This window comes from Monodon monoceros, unplaced genomic scaffold, assembly GCF_005190385.1.
Source record: "Monodon monoceros isolate NGI ecotype Baffin Bay Population unplaced genomic scaffold, NGI_Narwhal_1 Super_Scaffold_21, whole genome shotgun sequence".
Taxonomy (NCBI): Eukaryota; Metazoa; Chordata; class Mammalia; order Artiodactyla; family Monodontidae; genus Monodon; species Monodon monoceros.
In genome coordinates, this window is record NW_021703778.1 from 77603115 (window position 1) to 77622271 (window position 19157).

The 19157-nt window shown below is 36.6% G+C and overlaps 1 protein-coding gene across 1 annotated transcript in view; it reads right to left on the reverse strand.

The window, feature by feature from the left end:
• HMG20A (high mobility group 20A) overlaps positions 1–19157 on the reverse strand; it is a 63566-nt gene that overhangs the window by 21253 nt on the left and 23156 nt on the right. The gene's annotated exons all lie outside the window — the stretch shown is intronic.

Sequence of the window (19157 nt, forward strand, 5' to 3'; positions counted from 1 at the left end):
GCACCTGGGCACAGGAAATAACTAAGCCTAATTGAAGAAAGCAAATAAATCAGAAGAACCTGAGGTTATCAGAATGAAAGGATAAAAGGACAAAGTGACAAAGAGAGTAATTTCATTTAGCATATCGCTACAAAGAAAGATTTTTCCCTTTCAAGGCTTACTACCAGGGGCTTCACCCCATATAGCTAAAAGCAGAAGCCTTCCATTCACCATGAAAATGATATTCAAACAAAACATTCAATAGTGACCCTAAACATCAGCCACTTAAGTGGAACTGCAAACCACTCAAGAAAAAAAGGGCCTCAATCACCTGGGAGAATTGAGGAACAGATTATGAAAATTCACTCAGGAGCTCCCTCAGCAGTTATTTCAGGTGCTGCTGCTAAGGAGACCTAGTGAAATAGCAATTAAAAGAAAAGCACAGCAGCCCAAGCAGAGCTAGGATTCATCCGGCTGAGATGGAAATATGAAGAAAATGCAGATGACAATGATGCCATATTCTAAAATGTTCAATATAATAATTTACTTACAAAAGGATAACAGTGATGATTTATTTCTTATTCTTACTTATTTTCTTGTTTTCACTTCTTTGTTACTTAGCAGACCAAATTCCATAAATAGCTTACTCTGAAAAAATGCATCTTTGTATATTCACCACCCATTAGAGTGGGAGAGCATGGAAGGCAGAGAGGAACTTCCCACTCAACCACAGAGTACGGAGTTTATTCCACATGCAGGGATACTTGCTAACTTTTCAATTCCTTCAAGAAAGGGGGGGTTACAAGGGGCTCTAACAAATACTGCAAAATTCCATTCTAGATGTTTTCTAGGATAATCTTGACACAAGTGCACTTATGTTTTACTTCACATTATGCACAGACCAGATTAGAGCCCAGGCTTTAAGGGCTGCTAACGTCACCTTATACCAATATTCATTTTATCAAAAGAAAATTAATCAATTAGATGCCATATAATCTAGTTATAAACCACAAGCAAACATTCAAATAGTCAGGTATATATCCACAAACCTTAAAAGGACTCATTTAATTGGCTTCTTTCTAAAAGTCACCTTAGAAGTAAAGGACTTTTCGAGAGCCTCAAGATTCAGCATTGGAAGCTCTTGGCATCATCCCACCTCAAAAGAAGATATATTACCTGGTGGGGGACAAATGAACTATCTTTTCATTCACTATACCAACATGATCCTCTTAGAGTGTTTCCCAGATATCTTTAGTCATTTTTGAAATATGGGGAGGCAGCTGGACAACACAACCTTAACAACATATAAATAGATCATATAAACAAAGGAAGTTCAGAGAACACATTTCTTGTTGTTGTTGTTTTTTCCTCTTAAGTGTGTTTTACTCAATCCATATGGCTTCAGATATATTTTCTCTAGTGTTACTGAGTAGTCAGGTCCCTAAGAAATGAGTAATAAAGTGGGTGGAAGGTTAAGGGGCCAAAATCAACAAAAGAAGGAAATGAGGAAAAAGTCCAGTGAAACTCAAAGGCCTCTAAACTAGTTGGGAAAATAAAATGATTCGCAAGAATTGGCTGGGATCCTGCAAGAATCTGCTTTCCTATGGTTCATGAGGGGGTGATTCAAACTGAATCACAGCTACCAAGCCACTGACTGCCAAAAGCCCTTCAGTGTAGCATCTGTGCCTGATAATGTCCCAGTACAGAGGTCACACTAAACTCTGAAATTCTATGCAAAGCACTTAAGAAATGTAATGAATGCTGCTCTGGAAGGGGAAAGAAGAGATATATGTACAAAGGCAAGGCAATATACAAGTTTGGTTTTCCACTGCAGTTTACAGAAACAGGTATATCCTGCAGATGTTTTCTTGCAGAAGGGATCCACCCAGTGAAGGCCTCCACCTGGAGGTAAGTGGTATTACCTTGGGGCTTACACTTTGAGCCAAGGTCTGGACTGTAACTTTGGAAACTCAAAAATCCCCTCTAACACTAATCGCTCACTGAAAACACTGATGTAAAAAACAGAGTGACAATTTAAGATATTTTAATAACAATTATAAAAATTGTAATAAAAATTATATTAAGCCACTAATCATAATCAGAACATTTTTTGGGGCCAGAATAAAGGCACTCAGGTGTAGCTTAAGAAATCTTCCTCGGGCTTCCCTGGTGGCGCAGTGGTTGAGGGTCTGCCTGCCGATGCAGGGAACTCGAGTTCGTGTCCCCGTCCGGGAAGATCCCACATGCCGCGGAGCGGCTGGGCCCGTGAGCCATGGCCACTGAGCCTGCGTGTCCGGAGCCTGTGCTCTGCAATGGGAGAGGCCACAGCAGTGAGAGGCCCGCATACCGCAAAAAAAAAAAAAAAAAAAAAAGAAATCTTCCTCAACTAAGATTGTTCTAGTAACCTTTCCCAACAAAAGGGATGATCTCACCAATGAGACTATATTATTCCAAATGTGTTGGACAGTGCTGAAAGTATAATTTATACTTCTGTTTTCTGGGGGTTGGCTCTTTTCAGGTACCCTTTCCCCACTTTACATATGTTAATCCCACTTCATTAAGCCCTCTCATGGAGATGTACCATATTCCTTCCCTACCACACCATCCCCAACAGTACACCTCAGAGTTGAGAGGTAGGATTCTGCCCTCATTTTTCCATACTACAACCTTTATGCAAAATTTCCAGTTCCTTTAGAAGTCATGTTAATTCGCTATACCAATCTCTGATCGTTACCTCCTATCATTTCGGTTCTACTACAACACAAACCTCTATTTGTCGACTCTTGATTTTCCCTTCTCTGTCTAGCTTAGATTCTGTGGCTGCATTTCAAATATTTTTTTGCCAACACTCTCAATTCCTTTGCCATGTTGTTCTTCTATACCCTGGATGTAGATCAACTCTGAGTTTTAGCTCAACATGGTGTTGGAGAAAAATCACAAAATAAAGGGTGCTACTATAAATTTATGGTATCAACTATAGCTGGGCCCACAATGCTCTCAGCAGTCATTTTACATGTTCTTAGGTTATCAACTGCCACATTAGCTCTGTCAAAATTTTCCAATCAAATCAAACCTAACTCACTCAAACCCTCCTGAATATTCAGGCTCATCTCTTCAAACTTCTCATCCCTGACTCACACCAAAACCATCCTAAGTAGTTTTATTTTAAAAATATATAATTTATGTACCATAAAATTTATTCCTAATTTAAGTTATACAGTTCAGTGGCTTTCATATATTTACAGGGTGACTTTCACATATTCCTACCAACACCATAATTGATTTTACAACATTTTCATCATCCCTAAAAGAAACTCGGTACCCATTAGCAGTCACTGCCCATTCCCCCCTCCCCCTAGGCCCAGGTAACCACTAATCTGCCTTCTGTCTTTATAGATATACATATTCTTAACATTTCATATAAATTTAATCATATTCTCTGACCTTTTGTGTCTGGCTTCATTCACTTAGCATAAAGTTTTCAAGGTTCATCACATTTTAGCATGTATCAGTATTTCATATCTTTTCATGGATAAATAATACCACATTTTGTTTATCCATTCAAAGACTGATAGACTTGGGTTGTTTGTATTTTTTGTCTATAGTGAATAATGCTGCTTTGTGTACAGTTTTTGTGTGGACATGTTTTCAATTTTCTTAGGCCTATACCTAGAAATGGAATTGCTGGGTCATATGATAACTCCATGTTTAACATTTTAAGGAACTGCCAAACTGTTTCCAAAGCACCTGCACCATTTTACATTCCCACTAGCAATGTATGAGATTTCCAAATTCCCCATACCCTTACCACACTTTTTAGGAGTGCTAAAGAAATACCAATTCTACCCTCCTCCAGCTTTCCACATGGGCTAAGGGAAATACAGAACTCCAGCCCACTTCAGCCATCCTGTCCCACTGAAAGGGGGAAAAAACTAAGAAGCACCGGTAAAGTTTATAGTCCAGGGGGCACAGGCTCACCAAAAGACTGTGATCTAATCATAGTACTACAGAATGCTTCTCCTCCCCTCACACCTTACCACTACCTCACTAAAGGCCTATATACCACAGTTCCTTTCACCCAGGACATCATTTCTACCTTTCAACAAAAATTTACAAGGCATACTAAAAGCCAAAAAACGATTTGAAGAGACTGAACAAGGATTAGAACCACAGTAAGATACAGCATGTTTTTTATTTCTTAACTTTAAAAAAATTGAAATACAGTTGGCTTACAATATTAGTTTCAAGTGTATAATATAGTGATTAATATTTTTCCAGATTATACTCCATAAAAAGTTATTATAAAATATTGGCTATACTCCCTGTGGTATACAGTACATCCTTGTAATTTATTTATTTTAGACCTAGTAGTTTGTACCTCTTAATTCCCTTCACCTATTTTAGTCTTTCCCACCCATTCTTCCCTCTGGCAACCACTAGTTTGTTACCTGTATCTGTAAGTCTGTTTCTGTTTTGTTATACTCATTTGTTTCATTAAAAAAATTCTACATATAAGTGAAAACATATAGTATTTGTCTTTCTCTGTCTCACTTATTTCACTAAGCGTAATACCCTCTAGGTCCATCCATGTTGTTGCAAGTGGCAAAATTCCATTTTTTTTAAAGACTGAGTAATATTCCATTGTATATATATAGCACATCTTCTTTATCCATTCATTTGTTGATGGACACTTAGGATGCTTGGCTATTATAAATAACGCTGCTATGAATGTTGGGGTGCATATATCTTTTCAAATTAGTGTTTTTGTTTTCTTCAAATAAATACCCAGGAGTGGAACTCCTGGATTTTATGGTAGTTCTGCTTTTAATTTTTGAGAAAACTCCATACTGTTTTCCATAGTGACTATTCCAATTTACATTCCTACCAACAAAGTGCTAGGGTTCTCTTTTCTCCACATCCTTGTCAACATTTATTATTTCTCGTCTTTTTGACGATAGCCATTCTGACAGGTGTGAGATGATATCTCACTGTGGTTTTGATTTGCATTACCCTGATGATTAGTGATATTAAGCATCTTTTCATGAGTCTGTTGGCCATCTGTGTGTCTTCTTTGGAAAAATCCTTATTTAGGTTCTCTGCTCATTTCTAAATTGGGCTTTTTTTTTTTTTTTTGATATTGAGTTGTATGAGTTCTTTATATATTTTGGATATTAACCCCTTAACAAACATATCATTTGCAGATATCTTCTCCCATTCAGTAGGCTCCCTTTTCATTTTGTGGATGGTTTTCTTTCCCACACAAAAGTTTTTAAGTTTGATTAGGTCCCATCTGTTTATTTTTGGTTTTGTCTCCCTTGCCTGAGGAGAAAGATCCAAAAAAAAAAAAATCAGTAAGACCAATGTCAAAGAGCCCACTGTCTACATTTTCTTCTAGGAGTTTTATAGTTTGACGTCTTACATTTAGGTCTTTAATCCATTTGAGTTTATTATTGCATATGGTGTGAAAAAATGTTCTAATTTCATTCTTTTACATATAGCTGTCCAGTTTCCCCAAACCACTTATTGAAGAGCCTGTCTTTTCCTCATTGTATATTCTTGTCTCCTTTGTCACAGATTAATTTACCATATTTGTGTGGGTTTATTTCTGGGCTCTCTATTCTGTTCCATTGATCTATGTGTCTGTGTTTGTGCCAGTACCATATTGTTTTGATTACTGTAGCTTTGTAGTATAGTCTGAAGTCAGGCAGCATGATACCTCCAGCTTTGTTCTTCTTTCTCAAGACTGCTTTGGCTGTTCAGGGTCTTCTGTGGTTCCATATAAGTTTTAGGATTATTTGTTCTAGTTCTGTTACAAATGTCATGGGTATTTTGATAGGAATTGTATTAAATCTGTAGACTGCTTTGGGCAGTATGGTCATTTTAATAATATTAATCCTTCCAATCCATGAACATGGAATATCTTTCCATTTATTTGTATCATCTTCAGTTTCCTTCATGAATGTTTTACAGTTTTTGGAATACAGGTCTTTCACCTCCTTGGTTAAATTTATTCCTAGGTATTTTATTCTTTTTGATGCAATTGTAAATGGTATTGTTTTCTTGATTTCTCTTTCTGAAGTTCATTATTAATGTAAAGAAATGCAACAGATTTCTGTATATTAATATCATACCCTGCACTTGACTGAATTAATTTATTAGTTCTAATATTTTTTTTGGTGGGGTTATTAGGGTTTTCTATATATAGACTCATGTCATCTGCAAATAGTGACAGTTTTACTTCTTCCTTTCCAATTTGGATGCCCTTTCTTTTTCTTGTCTGATTTCTGTGGCTAGGACTTCCAATATAAATTAAATAGAAATGGTGAGAGTGCACATCCTTGTCTTGTTCCTGATCTTAGAGGAAAAGCTTTCAACATTTCAACACTGAGTGTGATACTAGCTGTGGGTTTGTCATAAGTGGCCTTTATTATGTTAAGGTATGTTCCCTCTATACCCACTTTCATGAATTTTGTCAAATGCCTTTACTGCATCTTTAAGCTGATCATGATTATCTTCCATTTTGTTAATATGGTGTAACATATTGATTGATTTGTGAATAGTGAACCATCCCTGCATCCCTGGAATAAATCTCACTTGATCATGATGTATAAACCTTTTTACATATTGTTGATTCAGTCTGCTAGTATTTTGTTGAGGATTTTTCCATCTATGTTCATCAGGGATACTGGCCTGTATTTTTCTTTTTTTATAGTGTCTCTGGTTTGGGTATCAGGGTAATGCTGGCCTTGTAGAATGAGTTAGGGAGTGTTCCCTCCCCTTCAATTTTTTGGAATAGTTTGGATAGACATTAACTCTTCTTTAAATGTTTTGTAGACTTCCTTTGTGAAGCCATCTGGTCCTGGACTTCTAATTGTTGGGAGTTTTTAATTACTGATTCAATTTCAATACTAGTGATCGGTCTGTTCAGATTTTCTACCTCTTCCTGATTCAGTCTTGGAAGAGTGTATGTTTGTATGAATTTATCCATTTCTTTGAGGTTGTCCAATTTGTCACTGTATAGCTGTTCATAGTATTCTCCTAGGGTTGTTTTTATTTCTGTAATATCAGTTGTAACTTCTCCTCTTTCATTTCTAATTTTGTTTATTTGGGCCCACTTTCTGTTTTGCTTAATGAGTCTGGCTAAAGGTTTATCAGTTTTGTCTATCTTTTCAAAAAGCCAGATCTTAGTTTCATTGATCTTTTCTATTGTTTTCTGTTTCGTTTTGTTATTTTGGTATTTTCACTATGATCTTTTTTGTTTCCTTCCTTCTGCTGACTTTGGGCTTTGTTCTTCTTTTTCTAATTCCTTTAGGTGGAAAGTTAGGTTGTTTGTTGAGATTTTTCTTGTTTCTTGAGGTAGGCCTTGAATTGCTATAAATTTAATGCTTAGAAATGCTTTTGTTGCATCTCATAGATTTTAGAAAGTTGTATTTCTATTTTCATTTGTCTCAAGGTATTTTCTAATTTCCTCTTTGATTTCTTCATTGACCCATTGGATATTTTGGTAGCATGTGGCTTAGTCTTCTCCTGTGCAGAGGGTCAGCACCACTAACACCCATGTTGTTCAACTGTATATAAAATTTAATTGCTTTTCTATATACTAGCAATGAACAAGTGAAATTTGAAATTAAAAACACATTACCATTTATATTAGCACCCCCCCCAACAAATGAAATACTTAGGTATAAATCTAACAATATTTTACAAGATCTCTATGAGGAAAACTACAAAACTCAGATGAAAGATATCAAAGAAGGACAAAATAAATGAAAAAAATATTCTGCATTCACGGGTAGGAAGACTCAATATTGTCAAGATGTCAGTTCTTCACAGTTTGAACTTTACATTCAACTCAGTCCCAATAAAAATCCCAGCAAGTAATTTTGTGGATATCAATAAACTGATTCTAAAGTTTATATGGAGAGGCAAAAGACTCAGAATAGCCAAGTAAATATTGAAGGATAACTACAAAGTTGAAGGACTGACACTACCCAACTTCAAGACTTCCTATTAAGCTACAATAATCAAGACAGTGTGTACTTGGGAAAGAAAAGACAAATAAATTATTGAAACAGAATAGAGATCCTAGCTAGAAATAAACCTATATAAATACAGTCAACTGATCTTTGACAAAGGAGCAAAGGCAAAACAATGAAATAAAGATAGTCTTTCAACAAATGGTGCTGGAACAACTGGACATCCATATGCAAAACAAACAAACAAACAAAAACAACTTGAAACAGACCTTACACCCTTCACAAATATTAACTCAAAACGCATCATAAACCTAAATTTAAAATTTAGATTTTAAAACTATAAAATTCTTAGAAGACAATATAGGAGAAAAATCTAGATGACTTTGGGTATGATTATGAATTTTTAGATATAACACCAAAGGCACAATCTGTGAAAGAATTGATAAGCTGGATTTCATTAAAATGAAAAACTTTTGCTCTGTGAAAAACAATGTCAAGAGAATGAGAAGATAAGCTGTAGATGTGAAAAAAGTATTTGCAGAAGATACATCTGATAAACAAATTTATCCAAAATATACACAGAACTCCTAAAACTCATCAATAAGGAAATGAACGACCCAATTAAAATATGGGCCAAAGACCTGAACAGACTCCTCAACAATGCATATGTACAGATGACAAATAGCATATGAAAAGATGTTTAATTTGGGAATTTAAAATTAAAACAATGAGATACCACTACACATCTATTAGAACTGTTAAAATGCAAAACACTGTCAACACCAAATACTGGCTAGGATATGGAGCAACAGGAGATCTTATTCATTACTGGTAGAAATGAATGCAAAATGGTACAGCCACTAAAGAAGACCATTTGGTAGTTTCTTACAAAACTACTCATACTCTTAACCAGCAACTGGGTTCTTTGGTATTTATCCAAAGGAATTAAAAAGTTATGTCCATACAAAAACCTGCACATGGATGTTTATAGCAGCTTTATTTATAATGTCAAAATTTGGACACAACTGAGACATCCTTCAGTAGGTGGGTGGATAAAGAAACTGTGGTACACCCAGATAATGGAATACTATTCAGTGCTAAAAAGAAGTTACCAAGCCAAGAAAGAACATGGAGAAAACTTAAATGCATAATACAAAGAGAAAAAAGCCAATCTGAAAAGGCTACGTAGTGTATGATTCCAATATCACTATATTCCAGATAAGGTAAAACTATGGAGACAGTAAAAAGATGAATGATTGGGAGGGGTTGGGGGGACGCAGGAGTGAAAAGGCAGAACACAGAGGATTTTTAGGGCTGTGAAACTATTCTGCATGACACTAGAATAATAGATATATGTCATATATTTGTCAAATCCCATAGAAGGTACAACATCAAGAGTGAACCCTAATGTAAACTATGGAATTGGGTGATTATGTGTCAATGTAGGCTTATTAACTATAACATATGTACCACTCTGGTAGGGGATGTTAAGAGTGGGGAAGGGGGCTTCCCTGGTGGCGCAGTGGTTGAGAGTCCGCCTGCCGATGCAGGGGACACGGGTTCGTGCCCCGGTCCGGGAAGATCCCACATGCCGCGGAGCGGCTGGGCCCGTAAGCCATGGCCGCTGAGCCTGCTTGTCCGGAGCCTGTGCTCCGCAACGGGAGAGGCCGCAACAGTGAGAGGCCAGCGTACTGCAAAGAAAAAAAAAAAAAAAGAGTGGGGGAGGTTGTACACATATGGGGACATGGAGTATATGGGAACTCTGTACTTTCTGCTTAATTTTGCTGTGAACCTAAAACTGCTCTAAAATATAAAGTTTATTAATTTAAAAATTAATTTAATATATTATAATTATACAATTTATTGTAAGATAGCCCTGAAGTTGAGGAATAAATACAACTGATTTTTATATGCATGCAATTTAACAGGAGCAAGTGAAAGAAGGCGGCTTACTACAGAACGATCTACCAGCTGTGAACATTTAGCTAAGAGCATTAAGCAGGCTGTGGGCATTAATCAATATGTTTTACAGAGGAAATAAGAACACTGGCTAATCCCTAGGCAGTTAACTGGGGTTCATTAAGAACTCTCTAACTGTAGGTTTTGATATGGGAGATGAGGGGGCAAAAGATAAGGCGAGGTAATTTGGTGGTAATTAAACACTTTTTGGGGGATGGGTAGGATCGGGGAGATAATTAGAGTTTAAGGCTTAGGGTTGTTTCAGTACCTAAGAAGGGCATAGAGGTGTGTGTTTGGCTGGGTGTTGGATGGAGTGAGCAGAAAATGTGGCTCTCTATTTTTAGAATCTAGAGCCCAGGCTCCTGTAACCATGACTACTGTTAATTTTTAAAAATGTAGTAGGCTACTCTAAGAACTAAATAATAGAGAAACTGATTCATTCATTCAACAAGTATTTATTGGGTATCTAACACTGTAGGCACTTTATATGTACTGGGGATATAGCAGCAATCAAAACAGGCAAAAGTCCCCACCCTTACTGAGCTCAGTATAATGGGATACAGACAAAATAAGTAAAATGAATAATGTTACATAGTGATAAGTACAAAGAAAAAAAAAGAGCAAGAAAAGAGCCCAGGAAGAGTTCAAGGGAAGAGGGTTCTGGAATTTTAAATAGAGGCCAGGAAAGGCTTTACTGAGGTAACCTTTGGGGAAAGACCTAAAGGAAATGAAGAGCTGTGCACATGTGTGAGGACAGAGTGGTCTAGGCAGTGGGAACACATGCAAGGTGTACACTTGGTATGATTGAAGGAAGCAGCAAATCTGGCTGGATTGAAATAGGGGCAAAAATAGTAGATGATGCTGACTGCTATAGGGGACCAGACCATATATGGCTTTGTAAATCATAGTAAAGACTGGCCTTTACCCTGAGATGCAAAGCCACTAGAACATTCTGAGTAGATAAGGCATGGAATCAACCATTTTTATAAGATCACCATGGCTGCAGTTTTGAGAACAGAATGAAGGGTGAAGAGGGTCAAGGGTAGAAGTAAGGAGATCACTTAGGAATCTATTGCAGTAATCCATCTGAAAGTTGATGGTGGATTGGATCAACAGTGGTAGTAGTGGAGGTGATTAGAAGTAGTCAGATTCTTGATATATTTTTAAGGTAAAGCCAATTTCTCAGTTCAAAATAACCAGAAAAAAAATTAGGAATAGAATCTAACTGTGGCCTGCATATATATATATATTTTTTTGGGGTACGCGGGCCTCTCACTGTTGTGGCCTCTCCCGTTGCGGAGCACAGGCTCCGGACGCGCAGGCTCAGCGGCCATGGCTCACAGGCCCAGCCGCTCCGCGGCATGTGGGATCTTCCCGGACCGGGGCACGAACCCGTGTCCCCTGCATCGGCAGGCGGACTCTCAACCACTGCACCACCAGGGAAGCCCGGCCTACATATATTTTAACTGCAGTTTTATAACCTGTTTAGTGATAAAGCTATACTGACAATATATTACTTCCAATTTTTTGTAGTTAAATATAGTGTTTTTTGGGGGGCCATAAAGGAAATAATCCAGCCTCTTTTGACGGCAAATGCTCGCAGAATTTATATTTGAACAACAAACATTTGTTGAGTACCTTTACATGTGACTAAGATCGTGCCTGGTGTCAAGTGGTGTGTGCTGTTATTCTCCTTGGTCTAGAGACACTGTTCTCAGGCGAGAATGATAAGTGGGAAGAAGATGCCAGGGTTAGAAACAAACATAAATCTTCTATCGTTGTTTATGATTTTTTGAAGTGAAGTTTTGCAAACTTTTGAGTTAGGTATTTTCTAAAAAATATAAAAGTACTAGATCATCAAAAGAAACTGGGCACAGTTTAGATTTCTTTTGAGATAGTTTGATCCCTGTACATGCATTTTTTTCTTCTCAGTGGAATCTTGATGGAGAATTGTTACCATCAGGACACAAAATACGTTGTGAAAAAGAAAATAACCCTGAACATCTAGACATAGTGTTTTGTATCAGGTTAAAGCACTGTGGTAACACAGAGAAAATAAGAAACATTTTCCTCTGCCAAAGCAAATCTGTCACTTTACAAGCAGGGTGTTGCCTTTTGAGGTCACAGTCCACATATCTGGCTTTTTCATGGTGACTGTTGGTCCCAAGTTGCCCTTCCTACACAACCTATTCAAGCACTGCTTTTATTATTAGTAAACAGATAACTGCCCAAGTAAGAAACTTCTGGACTAGTGCCAGAAATAAGAGTTAAAGTAATCCAATAAAATTTGGGAGTACTTCCTTAGTGTAGAGTACTTTCCCAAACAATTTCCTGGGACACTAGGGTACTACGAAACAGTAAAAGGTAGGCAGGTGTGTATGAGGTAGGGGAGGAGAAGTGAGGGGGGGAACTTCCTACTCCATTTAGGAAGCCACATGATATATATTTTTTCACTTACTTCTTAGTGATTCTCATGGAGGTTATATCAGAAAAGAGGAATTTTATGTTTACCAAGAGGGAAATGAATTTTGATAAAGCAATGCTTTTCACAGTTTACTACATGTCACTGTATTAGGCATCAAAGACACAGAGGTAATTAAGATTAAGAAGAAATTCTTGTCCTTTAGAGTTCATAATCTATTGGGGCACAGAAGGGCAAACAGTAAAAAAAAATTGCAAAGGCTGTAGTGGCTGATGTGTATAAAGTTACTTACTTACTTATTTATCTATTTAAATATATGAGAAAACAGGGAAGAAATACAGATGAATTATATAGATGGGGTGACCAGCTAAGATAACTGCTAATGACCGTAGTGAATTCACAGAGCATTCGAGATCTGAAGGAAACAGAAATTACTAACTGAGTAAATCCTGAGAAGGAACACTTAGCTCAGGGTACTTACATGTTTAGAATCCAGACTCATATTCAGAAGGCAGATGGTATTCATTTCTAGTTCTTAAACAAAATTATTTAAGCCTGCAGTCTGAGAAAGCTATATATGAGGAAGCAGAAGCAACAAAGGTCTCTAGTATCTTGACCCAAACAAAAACTTAATAGTTAACAGTTCTAGGGCAAGGGTCCTTACTGGTTCAAGGAACATTGCTCCTCTATTTTCTTATGTTTTACACTGCTTTCTTCAGCTCAAACTTACAGCTGTGAAACAACACTGCAAAGAAGAGATGGAAAGGATGTTCTTTTCTGCTACAGTCAATAATTCCCAAACCTTTTACCCTTCCAAATCTGATGAATACTAAAAGTAAAAGATGATGTTTAAGGAAAGTCAGAGATCACTTATAAAAACTATAGTGTAATAAAAGGAAATAGATCCCAAAGGTTCTTCATTTTAATCAACTTTATTTTAATCAATCAATTTAATTTAATACAAAGTAAATTCTCTTCCTAGGGAGAATTCCTAAAAGAAAAAACAGAGAGCTCTGGATAGTAAGGAAGTTTTCTTTAGTCAAAAGTTGAAGACAAAAACAACAACAAAACAACAAAAAAAACGTTAGCTGCAGTGAGTCAAAGGCAGTTAATGGAATAATAAAGTGAAATTCACAGTTTTTCTCACAAAACAAATAGGCACAATTGCAGTTTAACAGAACAGTTTAAACTGAAAGAGAATATTTAAAACTCAGATTTTGCTGTATTTTGCTTTTGAAATTCACACTTTTCCCTACAAAACAAATAGGCACAGTTGCAGTTTAACAGAGCAGTTTAAGGAAAGAGACAAAACTTAAAACTCAGAATTATTTTGCTATATTTTGCTTTTGAATCCTAAAGCTGATAATGCTCAGGACTTCAGAAAGTAAATCAAATAGCCACAGAATTCAAACTTGACACATTTAAAGCTCTAGAAGACCAGTTTCCCAGGAACATTTTTCCTTTAAATACCCTACCCAGTATGAAAAGGCTTCGCCCTTCATACACAGACGGCAATTCCAATCGAGCGCTTAGATGTTATCTTCCTGGTTTACAAGCTACTGATTTTGTTTCCGTTGTTTCTAGGTGAAACAAAACCAAGTTTAAAACCAAGTTTAAAAATAGACAAATGGATAAAGAAGATGTGGTACATATATACAATGGAATATGACTCAGCCATAAAAAGGAATGAAATTGGGTCATTTGTAGAGACATGGATGGATCTAGAGACTGTCATACAGAGTGAAGTAAGTCAGAAAGAGAAAAACAAATATCGTTTATTAACGCATATATGTGGAACCTAGGAAAATGGTACAGATGAACCGGTTTGCGGGCAGAAATAGAGACACAGATGTAGAGAACTAATGTATGGACACCAAGGAGGTAAAGTGGTGGTGGGGTGGTGGTGGTGGTGGGATGAATTGGGAGATTGGGATTGACACGTATACACTAATATGTATAAAATGGATAACGAATAAGAACCTGCTGTATAAAAAAATAAATAAAATAAAATTCAAAAAAAAAAAAAAGAGCAATAGTAAAAAAACAACCACATATTAGCAGTAACTAACTGAGGAGTAACCAGACTAAATCACCTCAGGATTCTTGGTGTTTGAGTGTGTTTACTAAAATATGACAAAATTTGTATTTCCAGAGTTGCCTATTGCTGTTGAAAGGCTCACCTAGTCCAGTAAGGCAGGACTATGTCCCATGGAATAAGAATTTGCAGAATGATTTGTTTTGCTCTTCTTTCTACCTTAAACGCATTCACTCATGTGTGGTAGAAAGTACTGTGGAGAACAGAAATTCAATACAGGACCAAGTAGAGGCATTATGTGACTTCTGCTTTCAATACCCTGATATGTAAAATGGTGCTAATAATACCTTCTCTACTTAACTCAAAAAGATATTGTGAGGAGCAAATAAATATTTCTTTATATTATCTGCAAACAATAAAATAATGTAAAAGCTATTTTTGCTAATTATGATACAAAGTTTTCAATGAAATATTTATGAGAAAGTATATTACACATATTGTGATACACCATATTAACAAATTGAAGAATAAAAACCATATGATCATTTCAATAGATGCAGAAAAAGCTTTTGACAAAATTCAACAATGATTTATGATAAAAACTCTCCAGGGCTTCCCTGGTGGCGCAGTGGTTGAGAGTCTGCCTGCCGATGCAGGGGACACGGGTTCGTGCCCAGGTCCGGGAGGATCCCACGTGCCGCGCAGTGGTTAGGCCCGTAAGCCATGGCCGCTGAGCCTGCGCGTCCGGAGCCTGTGCTCCGCAACGGGAGAGGCCACAACGCTGAGAGGCCCGCGTACCGAAAAAACAAAACAAAACAAAACAAAACAAAACAAAAAAACTCTCCAGAAACTGGGCATAGGGGGAACCTACCTCAACATAATAGGGGCCATATATGACAAACCCACAGCAAACATCATTCTCAATGGTGAAAAACTGAAAGCATTTCTTCTAAGATCAGGAAGAAGACAAGGATGTCCACTCTCACCACTATTATTCAACATAGCTTTGGAAGTCCTAGCCACGGCAGAGAAGAAAAAGAAATAAAAGGACTACAAATTGGAAAAGAAGAAGTAAAACTGTCACTGTTTGCAGATGACATGATACTATACATAGAGAATCCTAAAGATGCCACCAGAAAACTACTAGAGCTAATCAATGAATTCGGTAAAGTTGCAGGATACAAAATCCATGTGCAGAAGTCTCTTGCATTCCTATACACTAATGATGAAAAATCTGAAAGAGAAATTAAGGAAACACTGCCATTTACCATTGTAACAAAAAGAATAAAACACCTAGGAATAAATTTACCTAGGGAGACAAAAGACCTATATGCAGAAAACTATAAGACACTGATGAAAGAAATTAAAGATGAAACAAACAGATGGAGAGATATACCATGTTCTTGGATTGGAAGAATCAACATTGTGAAAATGACTATACTACCCAAAGCAATCTACAGAATCAATGCAATCCCTATCAAATTACCAATGGCATTTTTTACAGAACTAGAACAAAAAATCTTAAAATTCGTATGGAGACACAGAAGACCCTGAATAGTCAAAGCAGTCTTGAGGGAAAAAAGCAGAGCTGGAGGAATCAGACTCCCTGACTTCAGAGTATACTACAAAGCTAAAGTCATCAAGACAATATGGTACTGGCACAAAAACAGAAATATAGATGAATGGAAGAGGATAGAAAGCCCAGAGGTAAACCCACACACCTATGGTCAACTAATCTATGACAAAGGAGGCAAGGATATACAACGGAGAAAAGACAGTCTCTCCAATAAGTGGTGCTGGGAAAACTGGACAGCTACATGTAAAAGAATGAAATTAGAACACTCCCTAACACCATACACAAAAATAAACTCAAAATGGATTAAAGACCTAAATGTAAGACCGGACACTATAAAACTCTTAGAGGAAAACATAGGAAGAACACTCTTAGACATAAATCACAGCAAGATCTTTTTTGATCCACCTCCTAGAGTAATGGAAATAAAAACAAAAATAAACAAATGGGACCTAATGAAACTTAAAAGCCTTTGAAAAGCAAACTACAAACAAGACGAAAAGACAACCCTCAGAATGGGAGAAAATATTTGCAAACGAATCAACAGACAAAGGATTAATCTCCAAAATATATAAACAGCTCATGCAGCTCAATATTAAAAACACAAACAACCCAATCCAAAAATGGGCAGAAGACCTAAATAGACATTTCTCCAAAGAAGACATACAGATGGCCAAGAAGCACGTGAAAAACTGCTCAACATCACTAATTATTAGAGAAATGCAAATGAAAGCTACAACGAGGTATCACCTCACACCAGTTAGAATGGGAATCATCAGAAAATCTACAAACAACAAATGCTGGAGAGGGTGTGGAGAAAAGGGAACCCTCTTGCACTGTTGGTGGGAATGTAAATTGATACAGCCACTATGGAGAACAGTATGGAGGTTCCTTAAAAAACTAAAAATAGAATTACCATATGACCCAGCAATCCCATTACTGGGCGTACACCCTGAGAAAACCGTAATTCAAAAAGACACATGCACCCCAATGTTCACTGCAGCACTATTTACCACAGCCAGGACATGGAAGCAACCTAAATGCCCATCAACAAATGAATAGATAAAGAAGATGTGGTACATATATACAATGGAATATGACTCAGCCATAAAAAGGAATGAAATCGGGTCATTTGTAGAGATGTGGATAGATCTAGAGACTGTCATACAGAGTGAAGTAAGTCAGAAAGAGAAAATCAAAGATCATATATTAATGCATATATGTGGAACCTAGGAAAATGGTACAGATGAACCGGTTTGCAGGGCAGAAATTGCGACACAGATGCAGAGAACAAACGTATGGACACCAAAGGGGGAAAGTGGCGGGGGTGGTGGTGGTGGTGTGATGAATTGGGAGATTGGGATTGACATATATACACTAATATGTATAAAATGGATAACTAATAAGAACGTGCTCTATAAAAAAATAAATAAAATTAAATTAAAAAAAAAAGGCACATGCACCCCAATGTTCATTGCAGCACTATTTACCACAGCCAGGTCATGGAAGCAACCTAAATGCCCATCAACAGACAAATGGATAAAGAAGATGTGGTACATATATACAATGGAATATGACTCAGCCATAAAAAGGAACGAAATCGGGTCATTTGTAGAGACATGGATGGATCTAGAGACTGTAATACAGAGTGAAGTCAGAAAGAGAAAAACAAATATATTAATGCATATATGTGGAACCTAGGAAAATGGTACACGTGAACCGGTTTGCAGGGCAGAAATAGAGACACAGATGTAGAGAAGAAATGTATGGACACCAAGGGGCGAAAGTGGTGGTGGTGGGGTGGTGTGATGAATTGGGATTGACATATATACACTAATATGTATAAAATGAATAATTAATAAGAACCTGCTGTATAAAAAAAAAAGTATATTACACATATTATAGTTATATCAAAAGAACGGATACATAAGATTGGAAGGAAACACACCCAAATGCTCAAAGTAGTAATGTTTTAGGATGATGAAATTATGAGTAATTACTTTCCAATCTTTGTTTTTACTCCCTAACATTCAGTAATATGGTTGTGTTACTTTAAAGAAAGAGGAAAGTACCATAAAAAATCACAGACCTTTTAAACTTCAATTTTAATTTCACATGCAATACTTTCTTTTTATGAATACACTTTCTTTTTAAAACTTTTTACTACACATAGAACTAAAATTCCCTTTGACCAGACTCTTCCCATTTTCCTCTCCAGAAAATATACTACCTTATTGCTGAAAGGAGCCTTAGAGATAATTTCTAGTGACAAATTCATTGTCTCGCTCTCTCAAATCAGAATGAGCCCTTCAGGACAGAGAAGAGTAAACATGTCTAGCAGGAAGAGTATGACAGCACAGTTTATAAACTTTGTGTTTTATATTAAAAAATTCATTTAAATTCTGCATTCAATTTTATAAAACAGTGTTTATTCTAATGCAAAAATAAATGTTTGAAACTATAGGAGAGCAGGAAAAGGATAATGTACTCTCAAGACAACAATATATTTCCCTATGAATGCATTACCATGTGGCACAGGTTAGGTTCATCTTCCTGACAGATACCTGACAACTTTCGATACTGAGAGAAAAAGAAGTGCCGTGACTTCCTTCCTACTTCTCTACCATACAGCAATAGAATGAGTAATTGTTATTATTGGCTAGAACTACAGGTTAACTCAATTTATATCCTGTTAACCTTCCAGATAAAATTACATGACAATACACTGCAAATATCATACAAAAATCCCATTTAATTATGGGAAAACAGACCATGACCATGAAATTAATATGGTTTGGCATTTCCTTAAAAGGTTTAATTCTGAAAACTACGACATATCTGAGGTTGATAACTGTACATTCTCATGGCACTGGTAGGAAAAGTAACAAGCTGTTTATGAGTAAATAGTCATTTTACTTCTTGCTAATATATCTTGAGATATACCTCAAATATAGTATACTTAATCCATCTCTAATTCCACTGTCATCACTTTTCCTTCAGAAATTTGACTCCAAATCTGGCTTACGTGAAAAAGCTCATCATTACAATGTTTTCCCACGGAAGCATTTTCTCTGGAGGTATTTATTCTTATTACAAAGTCTCTCCAAATATCTAATTTGACTCTTTGTGTTTAGTAACATTAGAATATTTAAAAGACAAAATTAGTAACTTAAAATCAAGATGTACCAATGTGAGCTATGAGGAAGAAGAACA